Here is a 19,735-nt window from a genome sequence, read left to right as displayed (position 1 = left end):
AAAGAGAAAAAATGGACAGCCTTAGGTTTTGACTAAGTCAAACCCGCATCCTAGGCTTGTCCTTTTAGAAACTAGGTCAAATTACTTTCCTAAAAGGCTAGGAACAAACTAAAATGATACCTACACCCCCTATTATGCTAAAGACACCTTATTCTAGCTTATTTTTGCTATTTGGACCCCTAAAGTGAGCCCAAATTATTTACAAACATATTCTATTTTTTTTAAGAAGACCAAAAGGAAGAACTTCTGATATTCGGGTTTATAGCTTATTCTTTCTCGAGGCTTGGTGGGGCCTGACTTTGTATCTTGAGATGACTGACCCTTTTGAGAAGTGCTTGTTGTGTCTTTAGTTATCTGTCGATTTATATCATGATTATTACATACGGACTATTGTTCCTGGGTATTACATACTGACTGGTGTTCGTGGATATTACATACGGATTGTTGTTACCCACGGGCTCATACTTCATAGTTAAATTACCTACGTCAATATTACATATGAATTTCTTTCCGTGAAAAATTCTTAGATAATGTTGATTTACCCTAAAGACTTGGTCCATAGGTAAATCAGTTTTTTTTGTAGTGATATGAGGAGAAAAAAAATAGGATTGTTATATTTAATGTTTATTATTAGGTAAAATTATTTTCATATCAACTTTATTTCTATTTGTAAGAATTTAAAAATTATTTGAATCTGACTTATATGTTACCACAAAACTTAATATAAATTACTTGTTGAGTCAATTTTTTCAAGAGAGAAAGAGAAAAGAAAGGAAGAATAAAATAAGAGAAAACATTTTGAAAATAAGATAGTGCACACAAAGCAACTTTTTTTTTTAATTAAAAAGAGAAGCGGTTGCTTCAACCCTTTAAAAGATGTAAAAGAAACCATCTTAAACAGTGTAACGAGCAAGAAAGAGTGGAGCGAATGAGTGAGTGATGAACAAAGGAGAATGAAACGAGCAAGTGAGTGCGAATGAAGAATAGTGTGAAACAGAGAATGAAATATCAAGTTATTTCTGAGTATATTTGAAATTTTACTATGTTTCTTAATTAAAATTCCTAACAAAAATTTCAATTTTGTTTAATTCCAAGGTTTCTTTTATACAAGACCATTTGATATAAATTACATTAATAAGAATAATATAAGCTCATTCTATAAGAGAATAACAAAACAGTTAACTAAGTAATAAACCAGCAATCAAATAACTTACGAATAAGCACTTAAGCTACATAAAACAAACTTTGTAGACAAACGACTGCATGTCAACCAAGCTAATTAAATAACATTAAGACGTATTAACCCTTCTAAATTAATCCCTGCAAATATATTATGAAGATATTTTACAAAATTTTAGTTTAAAATTTATTATAATATCTTTTAATTATGTCAAATTAGATAGATATTAACATGCTCTCCATTATATTTTAACTCCGGCAAAAGATATGTTCTTATGCGGAAGAAAAATTATTTAACTCTTGCATTTGGTTTTTATTGAGTCTAAAAATTTTGTAAGCAATTTTTTTCCCCAGTTTTTTTTCCCTCTTTCTGAGTGTGGAAGATGACATGTTGTGACTTGGAAGAAAAATATCTAATACTTCGTAGTCATCTTTTTTGACGATTAAAACAAAAAAACTTCGTAGTGTCGCAAGTGGCATTGGTTATTGAGTAGGTCTGGAATCTATTTGGAAACACTTTCCCAACAACCAAGTTGACTTAGAAACACTGTTCTGCCTTCCCATCTCATCCTCTCCTCTGCTGTTTCCATTTCAGACAACTATGGCCGAATATTTTCTCTTCAGCATCGCAGAGTCACTCATAGCAAAACTTGCTTCTCATGCTTTTCAAGAAGCTTCTCGATTGGTGGGTTTATATGACAATCTTCGAGACCTTACAAAGACTCTCTCTTTAGTCAAGGCTGTGCTGTTAGATGCTCAGCAAAAGCAGGAGCACAACCATCAGCTCCGCGAATGGCTCACTCAGCTCAAAATTGTCTTCTCCGATGCCGAAGATCTTTTGGATGAATTTGAGTGCCAAACACTGCGAAATAAAGTGGTCAAAGCTCATGGTAGCACCAAAGACAAGGTAAGTCACTTCTTCTCAACCTCTAATCCACTTCTCTTTCGTTACCAAATGGCTCAACAAATTAAAGATATCAGCAACAGACTAGACAAGGTTGCAGCTGATAGGCATAAATTTAGTCTTCAAATAATTGATGTTGACACACGTGTTGTTCATCGGAGAGATATGACACACTCCCGTGTTAATGATTCGGATGTGATAGGAAGGAAACACGATAAAGAAAAGATCATAGAGCTTTTGATGCCGCAGAATTCTAATGATGATGATGATACAAGTCTTTTCGTTATCCCCATTGTGGGTATTGGAGGCTTGGGAAAGACTACGCTTGCAAAGTTTGTGTTCAATGACAGCAGGATCCAGGAGTGTTTTCCAATGAAGATGTGGGTGTGTGTTTCTGATGACTTTGACATTAAACAACTCATTATCAAAATCATCAATTCTGCCAATGATCAAGATGCTCCTCCTCACCAACAGAATTTGAACATGTTGGATCTTGAGCAATTGCAAAATCAACTGAAAAACAAACTTTCCTCTCAAAATTTCTTACTCGTCTTAGACGATGTATGGAACGAAGACCGTGTTAAATGGGTGGAGCTGAGAAATTTAATCCAAAGTGCAGCAGGAAGTAAAATCCTTGTGACCACACGTAGTCATTCAATTGCTTCCATGATGGGCACAGTTACCTCTCACATTTTAGAAGGTCTTTCTGAAGAGGATTCATTGTCTCTTTTTGTCAAGTGGGCATTTAAAGAAGGAGAAGAGGAAAATCATCCTCACTTAGTAAATATTGGGAGAGAAATTGTGAAAAAATGCAGAGGGGTTCCATTGGCAGTGAGAACATTAGGGAGTTTACTATTCTCGAAATTTGAGGCCAGTGAATGGGAATATGTGAGTGAGAATGAAATTTGGAATTTGCCTCAGAAAAAGGATGACATTTTACCTGCCCTTAAATTAAGTTATGATCTCATGCCGTCCTATTTGAGACAATGTTTTGTAATGCTTTCTCTTTACCCAAAGGACTATCAATTCAATACTTATCAAATAACTTCACTTTGGGGGGCACTTGGACTCATTGCAGTACCAAAAAAGAAAAGAACCCTTGAAGATGTGGCCAATCAATATTTGCATGAACTTCTGTCAAGATCTTTTCTTCAAGATTTTACAAACTTTGGCACTGTTTATGGTTTTAGAATACATGATTTGGTGCATGATCTCGCTCTGTTTGTTGCAAGGAAAGAGTGTTTACACGTAAGTTCCAACATTCAAAATATTCCAGATAATGTCCGTCATGTGTCTTTTGCTGAAAGCAGTTTGTTTAGCAATTTATACAACAAAAAATCAGTAGGTGTGAGAACCATAGTTTTTCCAAATGGTACAGAAGGAACCAACGGTGAAGTTTTAATAAATACTTGTGTGTCAAAGTTCAAATATTTGCGAGTTTTGGATTTATGGGCTTCGAGAATGGAGACTTTGCCCCGTACCATTGGTAAGTTGAAACATTTGAGATGTTTGAACATTAGCCAAAATATCAACATTAAGAGACTCCCGGAGTCTATTTGCAAGCTGCAAAGTCTGCAAGTGTTGAGGCTTGGCAGATGCCTGCAGCTGGAAGCAATGCCCAAAGGATTAAGAAAATTGATTAGTCTCCGTGAGTTGGAGTTCAGTACAAAGCAATCTATTTTGCCTGACAATGACATTGCTAGTCTGGGCGATCTTGCAAATCTATGTATTGAATCAAGCCCTAATTTGGAGTCTATATTCGGAGGTGTGCAATTCCCTGTTCTTAAAGGATTGACTGTTATTGACTGTCAGAGTCTAAAGTCTTTTCGGCTGGATGGTAATTTTTTTCCTGAATTAGAAACATTGGGTGTTTAATCCTGCGATAATTTGGACTTGGAACTGTGGAAGGGCAACCACTTCGAAGAACAAAGCCACAAGCTAAAGTTAAAAACTGTTTTATTTTCAAATTTATCACAGCTGGTGGCCTTGCCTAAATGGCTTCAAGAAGCTGCCAACTCCTTACAGTGCTTGATAATTACAGATTGTGATAATATTGAAACACTTCCAGATTGGTTAACAACTATGACTAACCTGAAAACACTTTCTATAAAGTCTTGTCCAAATTTGATATCTCTCCCAGATAACATCCATTACCTTACTGCACTTGAAACTTTGATGATTCAAGGTTGTCCTGACTTATGTGAAAAATATCAACCCCATGTTGAAGAGTTTTGGCCCAAAATATCACACATAAAAAACATTTACATTGATGAACCAGAAGAGCCTGAGAAAAATTAGAGGAAGACGAAGAGGAATGCATGAAGGAGACAACTAAGCAGGGAAGTCCTATGTTCATTGTTTTTGTTTATTTTTTTTCCTGGAAGTATTTTTCTTAATGAAGACTTTGCATTTGATAGTTATCTTAGTATGTGTTTGACTTTCTTTTCACATGGAATTGCATTGGATCATTTGTTTGATTATACATATTTTATTACCCACTCTTTTGTGTGTCAAAATACATTTTAGTTTTTGACATCTTAATTTAGAAGCTCCATCGCAGTTGTGTAAAAGGAAGAATATAAATCTTTTTATTCCAAATTCATAATTATATATAATTTTTATCTAAATATAATTTTAAACTATTAACAATTATAACAGCACTACATTATTAAAAAAAAAGGTTGTAACACTATCACCTTTTAAAATTTCAATATTGTAAAGGTCTGGATTATTTTATATTAAATTATTTAGTAGAAACATTACTTTTATTATTATTATTATTATATTTATTTAAATTTTTTAATTCAATTGTAAATTAACATAACATTTTCCTTAAAAAAATAAAAAAAAGACTTTAAATTCACACTTTAAAAGAATTAATAAATTTGAAATATCAAACCATAATCTATCAATATATTTCCATTTCAAATAATTAATGCATAATGTAGTTCAGGTTTTAATGTGATGAACTGTTGTTTTCAGTGTATAAGAAATATTTCCTTCAAATTGACTACCTCCATTTTGACTTATTAAATATAACATATTTTATAACAATTCTTTTTCGTTTTCTATGTTGGTTCAAAATAATGTTTAAATAGTTGTCATAATAAATATCACTTACTATGTCCCTTCCAAATAAAATTATGGACATGTTACTTATTGTCAAAGGTATGTATGTTATAACACATTTCTTAATTACTAATATAGAAAGTAGGATTTATTAGGACGATTATTTCATTAACGGATATAGTACTCGTGGAAAGAAATTCTTGAATCTAAATACGGAGGCTGGAGAAATTTGCAAGAACAAAGGAGTAATGCTAAGGATTCCAGTTAATGGAGAGACTTGAAGGGGGTTTGGGGATGGAGGATTGGGGTAAATCCTTTGAGAATTGTTGCGAGTGGAGAGTGGGAGACGGAAAGGATATTTTGTTTTGGAAAGATGTTTGGGTGTGCAATGAAGATCTGAAAAGTAAATTCCCAAGATTGTTCTCTTTGTGTGGTAATAAAGAAGGTAGTTTACAGTCTTGTGGGGAGTGGGTTAATGATAGATGGGAGTGGAAGTTAATTTGGAGGAGAGGTCTGTTTGATCGGGAAATATACCAGGAAGTCCAGCTGTTACAAGAAGTGCATGGAAAGACCCCTATCATGAATTCTATAGATAGTCGAGTTTGGAAGGCTGGTAAGGATAGTGGTTTCTCGGTAAAATCTGCCTATGCTCTTTTAAGAGGTCCTGTGGAGGGAAAAAAGTGAGTTTGTCTTCCTCTGGAAGACTACTGCTAACTTGGAGAGGCGTGGGGTTTTGGTGGATACTAGTTTTTGCAGGATGGCTGTGGAGTCGACAAAACACATGTTTTTTGATTGCAGGATTGTCTGGTTAGTCTGGAATCAGTGTTATACATGGTTAGGGATTGCGTCGGTTGACCATGTTGTCCCAACAACTCACTTCTTGCATTTTAATTTGCTAAATGCTCCTGTCCAGGTTAATGTAGTCTGGAATTGTGTTTGGATTGTTGTAGTTAGTGAATTATGGAAGCACAGGAATAAACATATATTCCAAGGAGGGGTGATCGATCCTTCGGAAGTGTTCACTTTGGCACAATTAAAGGCTTGGTCTTGGGTAACTTCTAAAACTGTTTCTGCTAGTTTTACTTACTCTGAGTGGTGCATTGATCCTAGAGCTTGTATGTTTTCAATAAAGTGAACTTTTATAAGAGTTACTCCTTCGGTTGGGTTGTTTGTTGTTCTAAGCTTCTGTGGTTCTTTTTGCTCCTTGTTGTGGGTGCAAAGAGATTGTATTGGGTTTGGTTTTGAGTCTATTTGGGTTTGTACGAGTTAGATTTGATTTTGTACAGGTTAGTTTTGATATGAGCTAGTTTTTTAAATTGTTTTTAGTGGTAGATCTGTTTGTCTCCCTCTATTTGCTGGTTTGGGAGACCAGAGAAATTGTTTCATTTTTTAGGTATGTATAAGGGTTGAACCACCTTAAGTGGTTCCTGTTATTCAATCTTGATAAAAAAAAAACTCGTTCCTTTTTATCTTGATTTTAATCGTAATTGGCATAATTTTATTAATTTCAAGTATTTTTTGTTTTAGTGATTTTTCTTTCTGAATAGCACTATAACAGACGTGCATATAATAATTTGCAATTCCTAAACAAGCTTGTTCCTATCAAACTAAATACTATTATCCAATCGCACAAATGATATTATTCTTAACTTAATTCAAACTTAAAAATGTATTGAAGTGGTAAACACGAATTAACTATATAAACCGTAGCAATATTCATATAAAGATAAACATATAAGGTACATTTATATAAAACTATAGAAAAGTACAAGCTATGAACAATACTTTAAAAAAAACATGCTCTATGTTCTTGAGTGTTTTCTATTACTTATGTGAGAATGGGTTACTCAATATTTGTATATTCAAAATTTTATTGAATCAATAAAATTCTTTTATATATTCACATTTAATTACATTCTATATTATCTTCTTCCAAGAGTTAACAATGTTAATGAATATAATTGTGCACATGTACTTTATATATCACAATTAAATAATACTAAAGCAAATAAGTTACATCAATGTTTTCTAGTTTCTTCTTATACGTGAAACCCTTGCAATCTCATATGAACTTTCATGACTCTATAAAAAATATATATTATTTCTCTCAGTGTAAAGTGTAAAGAGGGTAGCAAAAGTACATTCTCCATCAATCTGGAGTATAACTTCTTTTTAACTCTTTGATGATACACTTGATCTGAGTCCCATTACGATGTAATTTACTAACGTATCATAACGGAGCACCAAATAAGTATTGGATGCCCATCCCTTTCTACTAGCATGAACATGTCATAGATGCTCCTGTAAGAAAAACTAGATTGTACACCACCAACAACGGGTGAATTGATGTTTTAAAAACTGTTACTAAACCTTAAACAAAATTAGAGCCATGTTTAAAAAATTAAACATGAATTAAAATTTTTGAAATATTTTTTTTTAAATCATGTTTACAAATTTAAGATATGCATAAAATAATATTAAGTAAAGAATGTAGTAAAAAGTAATATATTATATGACAATGTGTGTATATGTGTTGTAAATACAAAGTATCGTAAAAGGGGAAAAACAAAGTATTACGAATGCAACTGATATTTGATACTCGTCTCCTTTTTTTTGGCTAGTTCTAGATCTACGTCTCTGATCCTGATCCTGCAACATAAGTCCTTGAACGCTGTTTTCTGGAAACAATAATCCACACTCATATGTTGGATCTCCTTTGCAAGTCTCGAACAGATTATGGATTCCTCCTTCTACTCCGTAATAGCCCTTGTGATGGGGACCATTCAAGTCACCATATACAAGAATAAAGACAGAAGAATTATCTATATAAATAGTAGAATAGTCATGTATCCAACTTGTATTTTGAACTAGTTTTAAGTGTACTTTGTAAATAAATCAAAGACACTCTAGAAATTCTCACTTGTCATTCAAGCAAGGGTCTATAGAGCATCTTAAGAGGACCTACATGACACTTCCTTAAGCCACTAAACCTCACCATAGTTAAGCTTGCTTAACTAGAGTTATGGTAGCTTAAGGAGCAAGCTACCTTCATCTGCTTCATCTATAATAGTTCAAATGAACACCATGTATTCAAATTTGCATTAATTGAATTAAGTATTCAAAATTGAAACTCATTCTCTCCCAAATCTCCCTCTGCTAGAGAACCTTCTAGGCCGAGTGAAAACCCTAGAAAGTTGACCTCACCTCTTTTTAGCTCCTAGCACCTAAATCACTCTAAAACCTCACCAATTGACTCTCAATCTCGGTACAAACCTTCAACCATTCGCTGCCACTCCATGAATTTTCCAATCCATCTCCTTGGGTTGCATTAGATGGATCAAAGCACACCAAGATCCAATTTTTTTTTTCTGTTTTAGCTTGAGTTCCTCTCGGTTTTCCACCTTGTTTTTGCATGTTCAAGTTTTCATTGATTTCTATAGTTTATAATCATCTTCCACCATTTACAAATCATTTCCACCGATTAAAACAACAAATCTATCATTTATTTTCATTGAGACATTCATCAAACACTTTCCTGTTAGTTTCATTACACAACCTCCATTTTTCTTCATTGATTTAAATGCTCTTGTTGTTTTCGGCAGGTTCGGGTTGTCTCTCCCGGGAGATCTCTGCACGGGCGACCCCTTCTTCCCTTGGAGGTTGAGTGGTAACAGCGATCACTCCTCTCTTCGTCTTGAGGTTATTTTCGTAACACTTCTTAGCCTCTTTCTGATCAGACTTGATGGTGATCACCGTACCCTCAAGGGAAGGCAGCTTCATCTTCATGTGCCTCGTAGAGGCCACCGCTCCAATCATGTTCAAAGCAGGCCTGCCCAAAAGTATATTATAGGCTGATGGAGCGTTAACAACGAGGTACCTGATGTTTATAGTACGCGAGGTTGTGCCATCCGTGAAGGTCATCCTCAGCTTTATGTGTCCACGCACCTCCACCTGGTCTCCAGCGAAATCATACAAGCAACCGGTATAAGGCCTTAGCTGGTCGGGAGACAACTGTAACTTGTTGAAGGTCGACCAAAACATCACATCGGTCGAACTTCCCTGGTCCACGAGGACGCGATGCACCCTCCTCTTTGTCGTTAGTACTGAAATCACCACTTGATGGTTGTCGTGTGGGACGAAGTCCTGGCGATCGGCCTTGGTGAAGACGAGGTCGAGATCGGGAGTATTATTTGCCTCATGCACCTCTACTACCATCACCTCTAGCGCGTACTTCTTCCGCTAGGAGGCTGTGCATCTTCCTCTTGAGAATCCTCCAAAGATGGTGTTGATTTCACCATGAATGGGCACCTCGTGCCCCTAATCTACTCCTGCGACTCCTGGATGTAGTCCTTTAAGAAGCCGTTTTTCACTAGCTCGTCCAATTGGTGTGCCAGGGCCAAGAAATGTGTATGTGGTGGCCATATGTTTGGTGAAATTCACACCAAGTGTTCTTGTTGAGCCCCATCTTTTTGTTTGTCTTCGGGGCATCTTCAAACTTGAAATTCATACTGTTACTAAACCTTAAACAAAATTAGAGCCATGTTGAAAAAATTAAACATGAATTAAAGTTTATGAAATATTTTTTTTTTAAATCATGTTTACAAATTTAAGATATGCATAAAATAATATTAAGTAAAGAATGTAGTAAAAAGTAATATATTATATGACAATGTGTGTGTATATGTGTTGTAAATACAAAGTATCGCAAAAGGGGAAAAACAGAGTATCACGAATGCAACTGATATTTGATACTCGTCTCCTTTTTTTCGGCCAGTTCTAGATCTACTTTTCAAGAGGATCCTCATACACACTTGACTACTTTTTATGAATTGGTGGGAACTATGAGTTTCCAGACAGGTGATCTTAAGAATGTATACATGCATTTGTTTCCTTTTTCTTTGGCAGGGAAAGCAAAGGAGTGGCTTATATCTCATCCTAATCAGAGTTTAACTAAATGGAAGAATGTGGAGGAAATTTTTTTGCAAAGATTTTTCCCAATCTCTCGTTACATCAATGCTAAGTCTGAAATGTCTATGTTCAGACAAGGAGTAGAGGAGTCTTTCTGTGAGACATGGGAGAGATTCAAGAGGATGCTGAGAAAATGCCCAAACCATGGGTTTGAAGATATTGCTCAACTGAGCATATTTATTAATAGTCTAAGATCAAATACAAAGATGCTCCTAGATGCCGTGGCTGGTGGCACAATGATGGCTGTTGATGCAGACCAAGCAACGAGGATTATAGAAGCTTTGGCAACAACTGACTATCAAGCTCAACATGATAGACAAAATCATAAAAAAAGAGGAGTAGTGGAGTTAAACACTGCAGATGCATTGCTAGCTTAAAACAAAATTTTGACACAACAACTTGAGCAACTGACCGCACAGATGACCCAATTACCCCAAAAGTTGCATGCTGTTCAATCACTCCAAAGTCAGAATGTACCCCTCAGGTGTGATTTTTGTGGAAGTGATAATCCTAATGGTCATTGTTCTTATCAGAACAACGCATATGAAGCTGAGGTGAATTATATGGGCAATCAAGGAAGGCAAGGCGGTTTTTCCAACAATTATCCTCAAGGTTGGAAAAATAATCAAAATCAGAATTTTGGATGGAAGCAAGACTATAATTCATCCAACAAGAAATGGCCTTTCCAACAGCAGCATCAATCGAATTCTCCATCTATTCCTGACAGGATGAATAAAGTGGAAGATGTTTTGTCAAAGATTGTGAGTACATAGGAAAATAGTATGGCTTTGATTAGGAGCATGGAAACTCAGATAGGACAACTAGCTAAACAAATGTCACAACTCACACAAACTGTAGAAGGGAAAATTGGCCAATTCTCAGCTAACACTACCACCAACCCCAATGAGCATTGCAATAACATCACTACTGAGGGTGATGAGAAAAACAGAGAAGAAAATGGTGAGATGTTGAAGGTTGAAAAAGAAAAGGGAAAAAATAAGGAAGAGGGAGAAAATTGTGAAATTGTAGAAATCGCAAAAGAAATATTCCGCAGGAACATAAAAAAAAGAAAAGGAAGGATTATTTTCTAACAATTTGATTCCAAAAAATTATTTTGCAGGATGGCCAGAGAAAAAGACATATTTTGATGAAGTTAGAATGAAGATATGCTGTTTTAAAAATAAATATGGAGAGAAGGAAGCAGGGAGCAGTTTCTCGAAAACTTTGCCAAAGAAATTCAGGGATCCAAGGAGTTTTACTATTTTTGTGTCAATTGGCAATTTATTTGTGTATAATGCTTTATTGGACTTAGGGTCAAGTGTAAATTTGATGCCATTATCCATGTTAAGACAGATAGGTAACTTGGAGGTTAAACCCACCAAGATGCAGTTACAATTGCCTGGCAGAACGGTGAAGTATCCCTATGGTGTGGTTGAAGATGTCCTTATGCAAATAGACAAATTCATATTTTCGGTGGATTTTGTTATCCTGGACATGAAAGAAGATGAGGAGGTCCCTTTGATTCTCGGCAAACCTTTCATGAAAACTGCTAAAGTCATAGTTGATGTTGACAAGGGAGAACTTCTTGTAAGGTCTGATGATGAAGAGGTAAAATTTAATCTTTTTAATGATGTAACCAAGTGTACTGCAGATGAGACTGGGAAACAAGAGGAAATTCCAAGAAATAGTGAAAAGATGAAGAGTTCAAAGCCAAAGGAGAAAGTTATACGTCATGAAAAGTTAGAGGCAAAAGGAGACAATTAAGGAAAGCCAGTGAAAGGAAAGGAGTATCGTCCAGGACAACCTATCATGCTCAACGTAGGCAGGGGTAGAGGAAGGAAGAAAACGAGAAAATTATGGGTCTTCAAGGAATTGAAGATGGATGGAAAAATTGAAGTCGAAGAGCCATATTCAAGACGGACAAAAGTGATAACAAAAGCACGGGTATGCTCAACGCAGGTAGGGGTAGAGGAAGGAAGGAAACGAGAAAATTATGGGTCTTCAAGGAATTGAAGATGGACGGAAAAATTGAAGTTGAAGAGCCATATTCAAGATGGACAAAAGTGATAACAAAAGCACGGGTGGAACAAGATAAATATCCTCCTTGATAACAAACTTTCGTCAAGCTATATGACGCTAAACGAGCACTTACTGGGAGGCAACCTAGTCCACATTTTAGTTTTATGTTGTTACCTTTGTTTATTTTATTTTTCAAAAAAAAAAAATCTTTTATGCCTCCTAATCATTTTGCAGGTTATGTATTTTGACCTGGGGACAAGTTTTATTATTCAGGGGGCAGATCCAACAAATGAAGCAAGACTGTAGATAAATATTTTAACAAAAAGTTGGATGACTTCTTAAGAAGAGAGGATTGAGCAAAAATACAGTTTTATCTTTCTAATTCTCTTTTCTTTTCAGTTATTTGAATTTTGTCTTATTTTATTTTTCAGTTATTTTGTTTTCTGTTTATTTGCTTATTTGTTTAGTTTGTTTTTATTGCTTATTTTGAATAAATTTCCTGTTTTGTTAGTTTGTTAGTTTTAAGTCTTGAATTATCTTTCTTGAATAAATTTTAGTTTTAATTTGTTTGTTTTCTAGTTTATTTTTTTTCAAATAAAAAAGAACTAGAATATTAATTTTGAATTGTGGAAAAAAGAATTTGTGATTAAATATTAAATAGTGAGATGAATTAGACACAAGTTAGAAAAGAAAATATGATTGAATCCCTATTCAAATGTAGTTAAAATTATGATACATGAAAATTTAACAGGATGATTGATTAGGACAGATAATGACAAGACAAAAAGGAATGAGACCATTTAAACCAAGTGAGTGTGTGAACCTTAAACAATTTTGAGAGTTTTACTGATGAATTGACATTTGTGGTTGCTTAATTTTTATTTTTGTTGCATCATAAAAGAGCTTGAAGATGATTGAGGTATTTGTTTGTGTTAATTAAGAGCCAGGGCCAAAAAGCCAACCTTTATATTAGAATTCCATTCTTTTTATATCCCCTTTGGGCCAAGAAATTTTTGTTAATATTGCACCTTAACATTTAATGATATATTTTCCTACCCTTTAACACGTTTAAGGAAGGAGAACATATACATATAGAAAAGAGAATGGTTGGTTATGATTATGAAAGCTCAAAAAGTTGAAAATAGGAATAATTTTTTCCTGTTATTAAAAAAAAGAGAAATAGAAGAAGAAAAAGAAGTAGAAAAGAAAAAAAAATCATCATGAAAATCATGAAAAGTTAGAAAGAAAATGAGGAAAAAAGTCATCGAAAGAAAGTGGTGATTAGATAACATATATGTTCTCTATAATTGAATTGTAGGTATGTTCTTCTTCTTTAAGATGTGCATTTTGTTATCTAAGAAAAAACAATATTTTTTGGAAGCCCAGCCTCATTACAACCCTGGAAAAGACCTCAAGATTCATGTTTCTAATATGTTTGTGATTTGAAGATGAAATGAAAAGCAACCATGATTTGTTATGATTCAATGAAAATAGAGAGAAACACTTACCTGTGAGGCATATGAAAAGATATTCCTGGATGAATTGTCATTTGTTTGTTTTGATTTGATCTTGGAAGTTGATTGTGTCTATATTTTTATATATTTGAATTTGGAAGCACCATAAGTTTCTAATTTGATCTGTTGTTTAATGAATTAAGTTGTTTGATATTTAAATTTAAATATATTCATTTATTTTGCTTGAGGACAAGCAATATTCTAAGTTGGGGAGAGTGATAAGTGCCTAATTTCAGTAATATTTCATATTAAAATATAGGCACTTATGAGGATTTATTGCTAATTTACATATAAAATAATCCCTAATTTATGAATTTATACCTTTTTATATTTTTTATGATCTCTATTTGAATAAGAGTATTTTATTCCCAAATTTGGTGTTAATTGCATATTTCTAAGGAAGATTGGAGATTTGGATTAAAGATGAATGATTTGAGCTAAAAAGATAAAGATGGAAGGTCCCAGAATGGAAAAAGATGCAAAGAAAGATTGAGTCTTTTTTATGTTTTATCATTTAGCCCATTAGCGCGACACAGGAAGCAACCTAACCCTAGAAAACTAGGATAAATAGAGGCTAGAGGCTCAACTCTAGTGTGCCAGATTAAGAGGAAAACACCATAGAGTGATTTGTAACCCAATTGGGAGAATGGAAGGTGCTAGAAGTATGCGTGGCTAATTCTACCCTTTGGGATTGAGAGTAATCTGCTCAAACTCTTATGTATTGAGGAGATATCTTATATATTAATATTCAGTTCTTGATTGATTATTGGTATTGTTGTTTTACTTTTAATTTTCCGTGACAAATTGAGAATCTTAAATCTGACCGAGATGTATTTTTAGGGTTCTGACCTAAACAACAATACTTAACATATTGGAGTGCTAGGAATGGACTAGAAATGTTAATTGCTATTAACATCTGAGCTTCGTTCTAAGTTGTTCTTATAATTATGCGAGGGATCGATAGTTAGGGAACATTCTTAAGGATTTTATATGCGAGGAATCGATATAAATGATTTTTATACGGGCATCAATTTCAATAAAAAAACTTAGTATTGACATGATAATCAAAATACATCAGAGTGAGAGAGATGAAACTTAATCCCTATTTTTCCAACTTGAAGCAACCAACTCTTTGTCTGTTTTCTTATTGATTATCGCCAACACAACCACTTTGAATACACTTTTAATTGTTTTGTTTTATATTTAGCGATTATTGTACTTCATAATTCACTGTTCCTCATGGGATCGATATCCGTCCTTAGGGACAATTATTACTTTTGACAAAGCGGTGCACTTGCCGTAAAAAGTCATCAACTACCTGAACCCCAAACATGTTCAAGAACTCTTTTAAGGACTCTCCCTGGTACTAGATTCGCGGGGGAGCCCTGTTAATGAGGTATTGTTCCCTTAACAACATTGCGAACTGGTCGAAGGTGGTGATGTGTTCATTAGGGAGGCTAACGAACCATTCCAACGTCGCGCTGCCAACGTGCTCATCAGTAGCTTGCAGTACACAACGTCAGATCCCCCTGTGAGCATCATCTGGGTGTGGAACGCCGTGAGGTGAGCCTCTGGGTCCTCTACACCTGTGAAGGTGACTTTCGGGCCTAGAGACATGGTTGGCAACGCAGTATCCATAGTCACCTGAGAGAACGACATGGGGCGTGCCCTAAGTGGTATGGGTGGGGCACGCTCATCCACCGCGCGCTCCGCTGCTTGTTGCAAATCTCTGTGCAGTTCCTCATTGGTTCTACGCAGTTCTTCATTGTCCGCCTGTGACGCGGCTATTTCAACCCTAGATGCCGCTACCGCCTCTTGGAGGGCGAGCATGGTCTCCATGAGTTGTTGCATGGTGACGTTGTCCCCTCCAGGGGGCACGACACCCGTGACCACAACAAATCCTTGCCTTGTACTCCTCATATCGTTGGTAAAACCTCTTAACACGATTGCGAGTGGGACCTTGTTTTATCGGGCCCCACGGTGGGTGCCAAATGTTCTCGCCGGTTGACTCGCTTCGCTGGTTGACTCGAATGGCAGCCTTTGGCCCTCCTATCTCCGCCTGAGAATCGAACTTCCTTGGTTGAAGAATCTCTCACCTGCAAAGACAAAGGGCGCCTTGACGGCCATTTGCACTCCAACGCTCAAGTCAGTATTATGGAAAAGAAACACTAAGTGTATAAAGTAGTTTCAGTCTTAGAAACTGTGTACCTTACTAGGTTCTTAGCACCCTTTATATAGGTTGAAACTAGGGTTTACCTTTGTTCTGTTACCCATGTCTAGGATTCCTTGGAGAATGTACCTGCGTCGCTATTACTCAATCTTAGTGTAATCTGGTACATGAAACTTCCCTTAACTGGAGTGCAAAGACTAACAGAATGGCCGCCTGGGTACCAACTTGTGCACCTAATCTCTAGGGTCATCTGTTCTGTGAGTGCCCTAAGTGTTCACGTGCCATGCATGCAGCTTTCTTTGGAAACCCTAACCCTAATGGGCCTTAGTGCCTCCAAGGACTGTTTACTCGTGTCGCGCCTGAATGCGCTATACACACCACTTGCATGGATCCTTCGTATCTTAGGGCTTCTTCCCATCACTAATGATTTAACTGGTAACTAGTGTAATTCTAGGGCCCACCTTACGTGGCCCAATATAACTGTTTCAGACCCCGATGTCTGATCTTTTTCCCTATTAGCGAGGTCTAACATTGATTTTCAACATCGGGATCATCCGAGGACTGGTCGGTACACATACCGTACCAATATTCTTATAAAGATAAACATATAAGAAGGTCAAAAATGTAACATTTTCATGTACATTTATATAAAACTACAGAAAACTTTAAGCTATGAACAATACTTAAACAAATATATGCTCTATGCTCTTAAGTGTTTTTATTACTTCATTCTTATGTGAGAATGAGTTACTCAATATTTGTATATTCAAAATTTTATTGAATGAATAAAATTTGAAATTCACATTAATTATTTAAGATATTTGAGTTTATTCTATACTGCTAATGAATATAATTGTGTACATTTATTTCATTACATAATATCCACGTTCATGACTCTGGATTGATTGATGTAAGCGCAACAAATTAAATTTAAATAATAATACTGTACTTTATATATCACAATGGAATAGTAGTAATGTAAATAACTTATATAAATCTTTTCTACCTTCTCTTCTTATACGTGAAACCCTGTCAACCTCATATGAGCTTCCATTCCTCTATAAAGAATATAAATTAAATTTATTAGTATTATATTTATTAGTATTGAAAGGTGTTGAATGGAGATTAAACAAAGCGAGAATGAAAAAGAAAAAAAAAATGTTGCAAATTTGTTTACTAAGTCACTTCCAACTGGTAAGTTTGAATTCTTAAGACAAAAGTTGGGGAGAGTTTGCACGTTAAAAATCAAGGAGAAGAGTTAGATGTTGTGTTTTTTAACTCCACATAAATGTACATAAGTGTATGTGATATTTTATTCTTCTGTTTGTTAATTAATATTGCCAAGTAACTATTTATAAAAACATTTAAAATTCAGTTATTACAAATATTATATAAATGTAAGATAATGTATATGAAATGAATGACATTATTAATCAGTAATAATAGGTACACGGCTGTGGAAAAGTTGCAGAAGCCTCAGAGGCTAAGTTCATAGAATATTGAATCTACAAATACAAATAATTTGTAATAGTTAAAGGGAACAGAAGCAAAGGCTAAAAGTTGGATCCTGAAACCAAAGGGACTATGGAGAATACACCTTCAAGACTAAAACAATCAATGTAAGTTTGATTCATCTCCTTCCTTGTATGTATAAAAAAAACCATGTTAAGGGCTCCTGTCAATGAATTTATGGTATTTTGCAGACTTCAAATTCAAAGATAAAAATAGCTAAGGCAACAACAGAGTTACATATACCTTCCTGAATGCTTATTATTTTAGTTCAAAAGAAAAATATCGAGAGTAACAAAGTAGCATATCACTTTTATTACCAAATATGTTAGTGCTATAACATCATTATGTAGTTTGCTGAAGAGGTGCTTCAAAAAAGTCCAACTTAAATCATGGTTATGGATGGTTATGGATGAAGCATAAGGTACAAAGGTTTAATTACTCTTTCGTGGACTGGATCTTGAACCCTACCTTGTATCAAGAGTTATAAGTAATGGGAACCAGGAAAGTGGGGTGGCTCCTTGTCTACAGCAGGGATATGAAGACCTAGAGTTCTGGATCCCTGGACGGTCCTTTTTCTAAGAAGATTCTGTGTTATAGTACAACCATATCCCCTTGAGAATGTAATATTGGCGCTCTAGTGAGGGGTTCAGGGAGGCGAGGTGATTGAAATAGAGCAAGGGGTAGGATTTCGTGTGGTTGCTTATGGTACAACACCTTGCCTTCTGTAATGGCCATCATAGGCCAAATGCTGATGCTAGTTGGCCTTTTTGAAGCACCTCTTCAGCAAACTACATAATGATGTTATAGCACTAATATATTTGGTAAAAAAAGTGATATGCTACTTTGTTACTCTCGATATTTTTCTTTTGAACTAAAATAATAAGCATTCATGAAGGTATATATGTAACTGTGCGATTGCCTTAGCTATTTTTATCTTTGAATTTGAAGTCTGCAAAATACCATAAATTCATTGACAGGAGCCCTTAACATGGTTTTTTTTATACATACAAGGAAGGAGATGAATCAAACTTACATTGATTGTTTTAGTCTTGAAGGTGTATTCTCCATAGTCCCTTTGGTTTCAGGATCCAACTTTTAGCCTTTGCTTCTGTTCCCTTTAACTATTACAAATTATTTGTATTTGTAGATTCTATTACAAATTAGCCTGGTGTATTCACAGATACCGTGCCAACAGCTGGAAATTTCGAGTGGTAAACACCACTGGTATACTCTGCCAATCTGGATGTTGTGTGGGGTGATGTGGGTCTGCAGGTGTGACTGAGGTTTGGGCTGGATTACTGGTGTACGTGGCTTTGCTGGGTTGGCTGCTGCATGGCCAACTTTGAATTGCTGTTAAACTACTACTGTGAGGATTGGGTAGGACATGTTGTTTTGGGATGCTCTAACGGGGCTGGGAGTTGGAGTGGAGGTGTTCCTTGTGGTGTAGGTAACTAAGTGGAGCAGTTGAACAAAGGACTGTTGGGGCTGTTATGTGTGCTGGCATTCGGTCCTGGAGCTGTGAAGACCGACAAAATGACAGTGATCAGGTGTGTGCCTTTATGCAGGGTGTCTATAGGGACATCATCTACCCAAAGGCAATCCAGCAGTATGGTAATTCCAGCAACGCACCTCTGCTGGTTTTATGCAGCCCAAGTTCATTGCGGCAATCATATATAGTATGAGTTGTATTATTATAAATGATTTATCCTTAACTCTAGTTATGTCAGGTGTAGTAACTGTATAAGGTTGGGACACTCTTTAAGTGTTCCTTTTTATTCTAATAATTCATTGTTGATAAAAAAAAATCATTATATATAGTTTACCATTCTAATTATATTGTTCCTACAAACTACATCAATAATTTCTAACACCCTAAAATATCATAAACGAAAAAGAATATAAAAAAAAAATCCAAACCAAGACCTATAACAAGGTAGAGCAAATTTATCTCTTAAAAATTCTGAATTAACAAATCTAGGAACAGTATTTTACCAAATCAAACTTGAGACTAAGAACCATAATCAACAAGCTTATCGGCGAAGATTTACCATAATATCACATTTATTCTTATTTTTACTTATAATAACTTTCACAATTTAATTTATAAATTCAAATTTTATAATATTTTTTAAATGTAACTGTTTTATTTATATTTTTAAATATTAAATAAAATTTAAAATATATTAATTTCATTATTTTTATATAGAAATATAATTAATTATATATTAACTTTAAAAAATATATAATTAATTATATATATAACATCAATTCTATATTTTGACTAAAAACATATAAAATCAATTATATATACAAATATTAATAAATATCTTTAATTTTTTATTTAATAGAAAAAAATCTTTAAAATGGAAAAGTAACCAATCTCTCTACTCTCCTATCAGT

General features: G+C 34.9%; 2 pseudogenes; one reads left to right on the top strand and one right to left on the bottom strand.

Annotated features, from left to right (window-relative positions):
• The first annotated feature begins 1,635 nt into the window (after positions 1-1,635).
• On the top strand, positions 1,636-4,581 carry LOC137814063 (putative disease resistance protein RGA1; annotated as a pseudogene).
• A 5,584-nt stretch (positions 4,582-10,165) lies between these two features.
• LOC137816793 (small nucleolar RNA R71) lies at positions 10,166-10,271 on the bottom strand (annotated as a pseudogene).
• Between the last annotated feature and the right edge of the window lie 9,464 nt (positions 10,272-19,735).

Source organism: Phaseolus vulgaris, chromosome 1, assembly GCF_000499845.2.
Source record: "Phaseolus vulgaris cultivar G19833 chromosome 1, P. vulgaris v2.0, whole genome shotgun sequence".
NCBI classification, from domain to species: Eukaryota; Viridiplantae; Streptophyta; class Magnoliopsida; order Fabales; family Fabaceae; genus Phaseolus; species Phaseolus vulgaris.
Note: the sequence above shows the minus strand (reverse complement) of the source record. Positions and strands in the feature narration are given on the sequence as shown.